Here is a 12,475-nt window from a genome sequence, read left to right on the forward strand (position 1 = left end):
ATGCCTTGTTATACCAGCTGCAGAGTATAAAATGTATGAGAAATTGAGTTTTCATTATTTGTTTATATGAAGTAGCTGGTTTTGTACTTTTAAACCACTGCCTATTACAATGGGTTGAGTTTCAGTTAATATCATGCCTCATGATGTTATCACTTTGTGTACACACACTTGCTCCCTTATCTTATATTTGTCTGGAAAACTAAAGCTCCATACATAGAGAGAACAATGGAAAATTATCATTACTTAACTATCCTGCACCCCACTGAGTTTAATTTATTCTGCTGGCTGTGTTTACTAAGGCTATTCAAAAGCTGAGACTCCAGTATAAAAAATTTTTAGTATAGGTTGCGATACCACAAGCTAAATCAGCTATTTCAAAGGCCAAAATAGGGGTAAAGGAGCCACTTGTGAACAATTAAACACACACCAGCAGGTAAAATGGATCAATGGGAAAAATTTAAATGGGAGCATTTTTTGGGGTGAACTGTCCCTTTATGGTTTTTTGTTTTTTTCCTTTTACAAAATAATTATTTTTGCTAAATGAAACAGCAAACAATTTAAATGGAGACAACTTTTAGGGGTCACAAACACCCCCATATAATATGAATTATATTTCAGTGATTTCTTACAGGAGCAATAAATAGGTAAAAACGTGGGGTTTTAAGTTTTTTTCCCTTTACATAGCCTTTGTCGAACACACACTGTCATTCAAATCGTGTTTAAGGATTTATCTAAGCAGTTAAAATGTATTTTCAACCCTAAACCAAATGTACCCACATGTTAAATCAATTGAAAATGGTGCAGCATAGCTGTAAAAAGAGTAGAAAATATCCCATGGACACTGGGAGTGTACATTCTTTGGAAGTTACTAGTTTAGATAGCTTTTCTATAACCAGTACAAAAAGGAACAGTTTACCCAAATTGTTCTCCCCTTTAATTTGTTCCCAATGATCCATTTTACCTGATAGAATGTATTAAATTATTTAAAAGTAGCTCCTTTACTCTTGTTTCAACAACTGAAATAGCTGATTTAACCTGTAGTATCCCTACTTATACTAAAAGTGTCTATACTTAAAAAGGGACAGACTACACCAGAATGTTTATTGTTTAAAAAGATAGATAATCCCTTTATTGCCCATTCCCCAGTTTTGTATAACCAACACTGTTATATTAGCATACGTTTTATATCTGAGATTACTTTGTTTCTAAGCCTCTGCAGACTGTACCCTTATCTTGGTTCTTATGACAGGCATGCTTTTTAGCCAGCCAGTGCTGACTCAAATAACCCCACAGGAGTGAGCACAGTTATCTATATGACACATATGAACTAGCAGTGTATAACTGTGAAAAACTGTCATAATGCATTTAGAAATTAGCATATGAGCCTACCTAGGTTTAGCTTTCCATAAAGAATACCAAGAGAGCAAAACAAATTTGATGATAAAAGTAAATTGGAAAGTTGTTTAAAAATGACATGCCCTATTGGAATCGTGAAAGTTTAATTTTGACTAGACTGTCCCTTTAAGTATAGGCTATTGACAAGCTGTGTAAAAATAGCCAGCAGAAGAAAATACACTCCCAATGGGGTGTAGAAGAGATAACTAAACAAAATGTTAATTTATCATACATTTTATACTCTGCAGTTGGCATAAAAAGCCATTGGTTATACATTAAGGGAAATACATTTAAGAATATTTGGGGGTTCAACAAGCAAAAATAGTTAATTTAGATAACAAAATAAAAAGGTTATTTGAAACCAATGTAATACATGCCGGCAGGTAAAATAGACCAATGGGAACACATTAAGGGGGGGGGTGGTTACCGAATACTGTCTCTTTAAAGCACATACTAAATTTGAATAATAATAATTGTCTCAGAAAAGACTGTAGAACGCTAAACTCAGGTTTCACCTGAAGGGTCTAATACAGCAACAAGTGGCCAACGGGAAGTGATAAGCCAGGTCAGCAGGTCACAGTATGTGTGTGTGTGTGTGTATATGGGATTCTGATGCTGCAGCATAACCCAATGGGAGAACAGCTGAGCAGGCAGCGCTTACCGGGTGTGTCTGGGAACCTGCGGCTTCGTTCTGCCTAAAGTCAGTTCCCCTACGCACTCTTAGGCTTTCTGCCCGCCGCTGGGTATACCCCGGGGGGCACAGCTACTCAGAAACTCCCATTCTGCAACATTTCAGCAACCCTCCCGTAGAGCCAACACCAGAAATCCGGAAGTGCCCACAGCCCTGGAGAGACGGACGCACCCAGCTACCCAATCAAAAACAAATGCTACACAGCTTCTTCCTGTTACCTTCAACTACCAATCAGCAGACTTCTGAAGACTGCATACGCCGCCAGCACTCCCGATTGACGGCTAAAAGTCCCGCCCACAGCCGCTAGTGAGACTGTTTAGTTTTGATTTCACAACTGGGCGGAAGATTTCTGTTCTTTGTTAATTACAATGTAATGTTCGGTAGTGAATAGCAGCTTGGGTGTCATTTGTTGTTTTTTTCCTTCAATTCTTGTCATTATGTTCCTAAGAAGTGCACCATTTTTGTTTTTTTGTTTTTATATTATGGGGTCTGGGGACCAGAATCGTAATCATCCAAAATAAATTACATACCATCTAGAAATGTTTGATTTCATGCATATCTGTTGCTATTGCCAGAGTGCCAAATGAATTTATCTATTGTACAGAGTTTATTTAGAGGCATATGGATAGAGGTAATGAGGCAGATGTGCCCCAGATGTTTGCTCCTCATATCTAAGCATAAGCCATTTTTAAATTGTGTTTAGTGGGGTGCGACAATGGACACACCAAGCAACCCTCTGCTACACTTGTTGACATATGTTTTGCCTTCCTTGGACAATTCAAGTGAAATGAATTATGTTTATTTGAGGCTTGGTTTTAATCAGTAACATACTGCAACAATGTTATACTCATGTTGGTGAAAAATAGACCTATTTTAATCTCCTTTTTAAGAAGATATTAAAACACTAATTCACAAAGTGTTTTCTCTAATTTTAGTTGCTTATAGATAGGGATAGTAAAGTCACATTTTTTAAATTAGATTGAAAGCGTCATAAACAACTTTCAAATTAATTTCTAGTATTTGATTTGCTTTGTTCTTTTGGTATCCTTTTCTTTTACAAGATATACCGAGTCCACGGATTTCATCCTTTACTTGTGGGATATATTCCTCCTGCTAACTGGAAGTGGCAAAGAGCACCACAGCAGAGCTGCTATATAACTCCTCCCCCCAGTCATTCTCTTTGCCTATGCATAGCAATAGGAAGGGTAAAGTTTATGTGGTGATAAAAAGATAGTTTAGTTTTTCTTCAATCAAGATTTTTTTATTTTAAATGGTACCGGTGTGTACTGTTTTTACTCTGGCATGATATAGAAGAAGAATAATGCCTTGAGTCTATTATCTTAGCAGTAGTAACTAAGATTGATGTTTGTTCCCACAAGTGTTGCTGAGGAAGTACAGGAGAAGTCTTCGGTATGGGGGAACGATTTATTGCTGCAAGCAATTTCAAGGTATGTGCAGTCATTTACATTCTGAGGAGACATGATATATCAGAACTTGGCTGACATATTCCCCATGTGGGGCAAGGGTAAGCAGTATTCCTTATTACAGGGTGGTACTGTGGTAACCTGTGTATTATTATCCCATTCTAAATAACATGGGATATTTATGGGCTATGTGGTTAGACACTGGGGCAGCCTAGGAAACCTATGGTAGACGATTATGGGGTTTATTGAGGCTGTGTTTAATAATTTATGTGGGGTTCACATGGCATTTTTATTGCAAAATGAAGCAGTGTGTACATATGTTATTTGAAAAACGCTTCCCATGCGGTTTTCTCTAGTTTTGGCTCATCAGACATGATGGGCAGGGCCTAATTTCACGCTTCAGTGCGCAGTTAGTTTTCTGGAGAGGTAGCAGCCATTAGCTCCGGTTGGAACCAGACTGTGAGGCTGTACTTTGGAGTGGGACCGGATCGTTTTGGCAGGTAGGCGCCACAGCAGAGCTGTGGCGAGGTGCAGAAGTCATTAAGTTAAAAATTGTCCTTTTGCTTGTGGTGCAACATCCGATGTCACATTAGGCTCTAAAAACAACAAAATTGTTCTTTTTGATTATCGTTTTAACGACTTTGCAAAAACAGTGTACACTTTTTATTCTTAAAGGCGCAGTAACCGTTTTTGTGCTGAATTGTTTTTCACATATAATAAAGATTGGGAAAGACTTGTGCTGTTATTACTAGTCTGTACAACATGTCTGACATGGGAAGTCAGTGTTCTATGTGTTTAGAAGCCATGGTGGAACCCCCTCTTACATTGTGCCCTTCTTGTACTGAAAGGGCCTTAAGCTGTAAGGATCACATTTTAAATAAAGAAAGTGGGCCTCAGGAGGATTCTCAGTCTGCAGAGAATCAGGATATGCCATTTTATTCTCCCCAAGTGTCACAACCTTTTAACGCCCACGCAAGCGACGCCAAGTACTTCTAGTGCGTCTACTTCTTTTACTTTGCAAGATATGGCCGCAGTCATGTCTACTACCCTTACAGAGGTGTTGTCTAAACTGCCAGGTTTGCAGGGTAAACGCCATAGGTCAGATATTAATGCAAATACTGGACCCTCTGATGCCTTAGTGGCTATTTCCGATGTAAACTCCCAATGCTCTGATTTGGGGGTTAGGGATTTCATGTCTGAGGGAGAACTTTCAGAGTCAGGAAATTTAGTACCTCAGACAGATTCAGACTTTGTGTCGTTTAAATTTAAATTAGAACACCTCCACTTATTGCTCATGAAGGTTCTGGCAACTCTGGATGATTGTGACCCGATCACGATTCCTCCAGAAAAATTGTGTAAAATGGACAAATATTTGGAAGTACCTACTTACACGGATGTTTTTCCGGTTCCTAAGAGAATTTCGGAAATTGTTAAGAAGGAATGGGATAGACCAGGTATACCATTTTCTCCCCCTCCTAATTTTAAGAAAATGTTTCCCATATCTGACTCCATGCAGGATTTTTGGCAATTAATTCCCAAGGTGGAGGGAGCTATTTCTACTTTAGCTAAACGTACAACTATACCCATTGAGGACAGTTGTGCGTTTAAAGAACCTATGGATAAAAAATTGGAGGGTCTTCTAAAGAAAATTTTTGTTCACCAGGGTTTTCTATTACAGCCTATAGCTTGCATGGTTCCAGTAACTACTGCAGTGGCCTTTTGGTTTGACGCCCTGGAAGAGTCTCTGAAGGTCGAGACACCTTTAGAGGACATCTTAGACAGAATTAAGGCTCTTAAACTAGCAAATTCTTTTATGACTGATGCTGCTTTTCAACTTGCTAAATTAGCAGCGAAAAATGCAGGCTTTGCCATTGTAGCGCATAGAGCATTATGGCTAAAATCATGGTCGGCTGATGTATCATCTAAATCTAAGCTTTTGACTATTCCCTTCAAGGGTAAGACCCTATTCAGGCCTAAACTAAAGGAAATAATCTCTGACATTACTGGAGGTAAGGGTCACACCCTACCTCAGGACAAGCCCCTCAAGATGAGGAGTAAACAGAATAATTTTCGTTCCTTTCGAAATTTTAAAGGAACATCCTCTGCTTCCTCTTCCTCCACTAAGCAGGAAGGGAACTTTGCGCAGTCCAAGGCGGTCTGGAGACCTAACCAGGCCTGGAATAAAGGTAAACAAGTCAAAAAGCCTACTGCTGCTACCAAGACAGCATGAAGGGGCAGCCCCCGATCTGGGACCGGATCTAGTAGGGGGCAGACTATCTTTCTTTGCTCAGGCTTGGCCAAGGGATGTACAGGATCCCTGGGCATTGGAAATTGTGACCCAGGGGTATCAGTTGGAATTCAAGGACTTCCCCCCCAAGGGGAAGATTTCATCTTTCACGATTGTCTGTAGACCAGACAAAAGTAGAGGCGTTCTTACGCTGTGTAAAAGACCTCTACACCATGGGTGTAATTTGCCCAGTTCCAGATCGGGAACAAGGGCAGGGGTTCTCTTCAAACCTATTCATGGTTCCCAAAAAAAAGGGAACCTTCAGACCGATTTTAGATCTCAAGTGTCTAAACAAGTTTCTCAGAATCCCATTGTTCAAGATGGAGACCATTCATGCAATTCTGCCTATGATCCAGGAGGGTCAATACATGACCACGGTGGACCTGAAGGATGCGTATCTTCACATCCCTATCCACAAGAACCATCATCAGTTCCTGCGATTTGCATTTCAGGACAGACATTATCAGTTTGTGGCCCTTCCCTTCGGATTGGCCACGGCTCCCAGGATCTTCACAAAGGTTCTAGGGTCTCTTCTAGCGGTTCTCAGACCGCAAGGCATAACGGTGGCGCCTTATCTGGACGATATCTTGATCCAGGCGTCAACTTATCATCTGTCCAAATCTCACACAGACATCGTGCTGTCATTTCTGAGAACTCACGGTTGGAAAGTGAATGTAGGGAAAAGTTCACTAGTTCCACAGACAAGAGTTCCATTCCTGGGAACTCTGATAGACTCAGCAAACATGAACATTTTTCTGACAGACGGATTTTACACCTTTGCATGTGACGTTTTACGCAACATGACGCACCTAATATCGCGGAACAACATAATCCAATCAAATGACGGATTTTACACCTTTGCATGTGGGTCTTACGCAAAATGGTGCATCCAATATCGCGGAACAACAAAATCCAATCAAATGACGGATTTTACACCTTTTAATGTGACGTCTTACACAACATAGCGCATCCAATATCGCAGAAAAACGTAATCCAATCAAATGACGGATTTTACAGCTTTGAATGTCAATAACAAATGTATTTCTATTTCAAAAACTAGCATGTGCTATATTGTTAACTAGCAAGCGTGTTTGTTTTATGTAATGCACTACTTCACATAATGTAACACTAGATAACATAATACTGTGATATGTGAAATATAATCCATTGTTGTTAATAAATATATATTTCATTAGAATAGTAAGATTAGGAAATATTTAGGAAGCATCAGGGTTTAACATAGGAGCCATCTGACAAGGTGACATAGTGAATCACAGTCATTTCAGGGAGTTGACAAGGGTAAACAAAGCCCCTTTGGGGACATCTGACAAGGGCAAACAAAGTGCAACAGGCACAACAATAATCATAACAACAACAAAAAAGGCAACAAAACAAACATGTTATAGGGACGGAGGAATTATTATTCATCTCCGGACCCTCCACTTCCTGGGGCATCCTCCTCGGCCTGAGGTTCTGAGGCTGCGGCTTGATGCCTTGCATCTATACAGATGAGGTGGGTTAGCATGAGGTGATTAAGCCACAGCTGCAGAACCATGGAGTCCTGCATCCATGCCAGCAACTGATGGCAACCCAGCATGGTTCGCTCTAATCGCGCTAGAGCCTCTAGCGTCACAACCTAAACAAAAATGATTAATTCAAAATTAATATTAATTACAGAACAGAATCAAAATATAGCAAAGGGACATTGTACTAATTTAAATACAAATCAGGATTAGAATAAAATATGCTATATAGAAGAATAATTACACATGAAATATATTCTTCATAGATAAACCATTAAGATATTAAATAAAATAAAAACCCTAACGACTAATCATTTTTTTGGTTTATGACACACAGAGAAAGGGGCTGTGATTAAAAATAAAACATAAATAAGCATATTTACATAACTGATATCCAACATTTAGCCAATATAATTTAGATAAAGAAATGAGGATGATAATTTAAAAGAATGTAAACATTAAACATTGACATTAATAAAATAAAGAAAATTGTTATGAATAACATTTTATATTTAAAAAAAAGCATTAATAATTAGATCAGTATAATGTCCCTTTAAGAATGTATGTTCATATGTTGATTTGTAATGATACTTACATCGGTGGCTAGGAAGGAGCACAGGAAACCCAGGACAAGGAAGGTGGGGATCAGGGAAAAGGTGTGGTTGGGGAGGAGGAAGGTGACAAGGTGGGGTGACCTGTGCAGGTGGGGAAGCTGGGGCCTGCTCAGGTGGGGGAGGTGGCTCAAGGGGGTCCTGCTCCGGTGGGGCCTGCACAGGTTGGGCTTGGGCAGGTGGAACAGGATGGACAAGACGGGGAGAGCGGCAAGGGGGGGCAGGGATGTAGGTTTGGGAAGGGGCAGGATGGGAAGAGCAGCGAGGGGGATCAAGGGGGGGGGCGGAGTTTGGGAAGTTGGAGCAGGGTGATGCCCAGAAGTGGAAGGTCCATCTGAAAAATATAATACAATTGTTTAAATATTTATATTATATGAAAACATTGTATTTAAACATAACATTAATATATAGCATCATTTAAAATCTGTAAATTTTGATGTTTCACAATATTTAGAAAAAAAGTCACAATAATGACTATGTTTAAAGGTGTTAATTGATTTGAATCAAGTCAAATTTTGAATCTTTTTTAATTGATTCTTGAAACTCTGTTTGCTCACTGGTATTTGTTATGGAACGTTTGATAAATACATTTAAAAGCATGTTTCATGTCAACATTATGTGCTAATCTGACTTTGGAGAGTCCACCAATTGGATAATATGAGAGTGTGTAATATGAATTATTATAAATGGCCACTCCACATAGGCTTTGAAAAAAAGTAATCACTGATATAAAAATAGATTAAGATGATTGCCTTTGTAATCTTACATATCATTTATAAAATCTTATTCAATTACTATTCAAAATATATACACAGTAGATACTACCTTTCACATTAACTATTAAGAATATAATGGTATCTGACATTACTACAGGGAGTGCATAATTATTAGGCAAGTTGTATTTTTGAGGATTAATTTTATTATTGAACAACAACCATGTTCTCAATGAACCCAAAAAACTCATTAATATCAAAGCTGAATATTTTTGGAAGTAGTTTTTAGTTTGTTTTTAGTTTTAGCTATTTTAGGGGGATATCTGTGTGTGCAGGTGACTATTACTGTGCATAATTATTAGGCAACTTAACAAAAAACAAATATATACCCATTTCAATTATTTATTTTTACCAGTGAAACCAATATAACATCTCAACATTCACAAATATACATTTCTGACATTCAAAAACAAAACAAAAACAAATCAGTGACCAATATAGCCACCTTTCTTTGCAAGGACACTCAAAAGCCTGCCATCCATGGATTCTGTCAGTGTTTTGATCTGTTCACCATCAACATTGCGTGCAGCAGCAACCACAGCCTCCCAGACACTGTTCAGAGAGGTGTACTGTTTTCCCTCCTTGTAAATCTCACATTTGATGATGGACCACAGGTTCTCAATGGGGTTCAGAACAGGTGAACAAGGAGGCCATGTCATTAGATTTTCTTCTTTTATACCCTTTCTTGCCAGCCACGCTGTGGAGTACTTGGACGCGTGTGATGGAGCATTGTCCTGCATGAAAATCATGTTTTTCTTGAAGGATGCAGACTTCTTCCTGTACCACTGCTTGAAGAAGGTGTCTTCCAGAAACTGGCAGTAGGACTGGGAGTTGAGCTTGACTCCATCCTCAACCCGAAAAGGCCCCACAAGCTCATCTTTGATGATACCAGCCCAAACCAGTACTCCACCTCCTCCTTGCTGGCGTCTGAGTCGGACTGGAGCTCTCTGCCCTTTACTAATCCAGCCACGGGCCCATCCATCTGGCCCATCAAGACTCACTCTCATTTTATCAGTCCATAAAACCTTAGAAAAATCAGTCTTGGGATATTTCTTGGCCCAGTCTTGACGTTTCAGCTTGTGTGTCTTGTTCAGTGGTGGTCGTCTTTCAGCCTTTCTTACCTTGGCCATGTCTCTGAGTATTGCACACCTTGTGCTTTTGGGCACTCCAGTGATGTTGCAGCTCTGAAATATGGCCAAACTGGTGGCAAGTGGCATCTTGACAGCTGCACGCTTGACTTTTCTCAGTTCATGGGCAGTTATTTTGCGCCTTGGTTTTTCCACACGCTTCTTGCGACCCTGTTGACTATTTTGAATGAAACGCTTGATTGTTCGATGATCACGCTTCAGAAGCTTTGCAATTTTAAGAGTGCTGCATCCCTCTGCAAGATATCTCACTATTTTTGACTTTTCTGAGCCTGTCAAGTCCTTCTTTTGACCCATTTTGCCAAAGGAAAGGAAGTTGCCTAATAATTATGCACACCTGATATAAGGTGTTGATGTCATTAGACCACACCCCTTCTCATTACAGAGATGCACATCACCTAATATGCTTAATTGGTAGTAGGCTTTCGAGCCTATACAGCTTGGAGTAAGACAACATGCATAAAGAGGATGATGTGGTCAAAATACTCATTTGCCTAATAATTCTGCACTCCCTGTATATCAGAGTATGTTTTATGAATCTATCTTTTATATTAGGATTAAATGTATGTCATCACAATATTAATAGACACATTCATAATTAAACTGTTTAGGTTAGAGGAATGTTAATGTTTGTCTTTGTGAAATGGACAGTCTACACATAAGTCATGTTAAAATCTCTTGACAGATCATACATCATTAAATTAAATTGTGGAATTTCAACATGATTATGTTCTATGTATGCTTAGAAATGTCTGATAAGCTCAGAACAAAGATGACATAATGAGATGGTCTGCATCTAGGCACTCAGATGATTAGCATTGACTGTCTGTACAATTCTGTTATAAGATGATTATTGTGTGATTGGATGTAATATGCATGTGATATCATGATGTCATTCATGACAATTTATACATAAATAAGCAAATATATTCTTAATTTCTATGTTCATGCTTCATGATATAGAAAGGGGGCAGTAGTGTATTGGAAACTTAATGCGATAATATTTTTGAACAGGACCAAGCTGTAGACTTTCTTTGGATTCCAAAATAAGATTTTGAATCAATACACATTATAAACATGTTGTTAGATATATTTGACTTACCATCAGACTCCAAAGGAACATCCTTCTCCTCAGTCATACATACAACATCCAGATCTGTAAAACATAATATGTTGTGTATACGCTAAAATAAAATCTTAAAACATGTGATACTGGTGCTCAAGGAAACACATTAATGTTGCATTAAAAAGATACTGAACAAAAGTAATGCATTTCATAATTTATATGGAGCATGCAATTGAAATCAAATATATATTTCTCGATGATTAAGATTTAAATGTAATCGTATGAATTTTGTATATCATGAAAAAAAGCATAGTACATGGAACATTTAATGCTTATTAAGCGTGTATTGCTTGATGATTGTTGTTGTCTACATTTTTACAAAATATCACCGTGTGCTATCCATGTTCTGAAGCACAAAGGTGTAGACTTTAATTTTAAACTAATCCAAAAAATATTTATAATTAGAGGAATGCATTATAAGGTTTATTCAAATGGAATGCTCCATCATAATCATGATCTGAAAAATGTTTGTTAATACACCTTTCATGACGAATGAATGAGTAAATGGACTTACCATCATCCTGCAAAGGCAGGTCTGGATTGGTGATGGATCCCTCCGGGCTTGTCACATTAACTTCATCTATTAATGATATAAATAAAAACTTATGGATAAGAACAAAAAGAGATTTTGAGAAAGCCGGGGCGTTTTACCGGCGAAATGCATTGAGTCTACTTTTGTCCTTGTTGAGGATCCGTAGGAAGGTGTTGGTGTGACGTCAGCTACACTGCAATTGCTGCCGGCGGGGATTTTGAAACAGAGCCATCTTGCCGTGCCTAACCAGAAGACATCACTTGTACGATCACCCTGTATTCCATTTAGATCCACAATTATCTATGGGCTTTATGTTTTTAACTGTCTAGTGAGTATGATACTACTTGCGTGACATATATACAACTTGAATAAATATTACCTTGAATTGAGGATTGCACTGTCTCCTTTGTATTTCTCAAATAAAAACTTATGTAACACAATTTGTGCATCTCCTTTAAAAAAACATATTTGGCATGAATAAAAACATATTCTAAACTATTTAAAATAATATCTTTAAAAATGTGAAGAGTAGACCACCTATATTAAAATACTATTAATTAGTTCATCAAGGTGAGTGGAAAGAAAATGTCTTTCACAGATGTACTTTCCATCTAAAGGGGAAGAGAGTCCACGGCTTCTTTCATTACTATTGGGAATTTAGAACCTGGCCACCAGGAGGAGGCAAAGACACCCCAGCCAAAGGCTTAAATACCTCCCCCACTTCCCTCATCCCCCAGTCATTCTTTATCTTTCATCAGAGGAGGATGGCAGAGGAGTGCTGGAGTTTCAGAGTAGTCTCTTATGGAGGATACTACTCTTAGCAGTGGGACTGGAGTTTTAAGTAGTCCTGTCAGCCTTTTAGAGCCTGGGCGAACAAGATGCAGGGAGAGTCTTTCTGCGAAACCATCCCGACTCATATTAACAGCTCCATAAGTAATCAGCGTTGACGAGTTTCGATGCCTGCTTTC

General features: G+C 38.6%; 1 protein-coding gene across 1 annotated transcript in view; it reads right to left on the bottom strand.

Moving 5' to 3' along the window:
* Nucleotides 1-2,252, bottom strand: part of LOC128638658 (GTPase HRas) — a 42,828-nt gene extending 40,576 nt beyond the window's left edge. The window contains exon 1 of the mRNA XM_053690763.1: nt 2,057-2,252. The gene's annotated coding sequence lies outside the window, so the exon portion shown is untranslated. The remainder of the gene's footprint in view (nt 1-2,056) is intronic.
* Between the last annotated feature and the right edge of the window lie 10,223 nt (nt 2,253-12,475).

Source organism: Bombina bombina, chromosome 8, assembly GCF_027579735.1.
Source record: "Bombina bombina isolate aBomBom1 chromosome 8, aBomBom1.pri, whole genome shotgun sequence".
In the NCBI taxonomy this organism is placed as follows: Eukaryota; Metazoa; Chordata; class Amphibia; order Anura; family Bombinatoridae; genus Bombina; species Bombina bombina.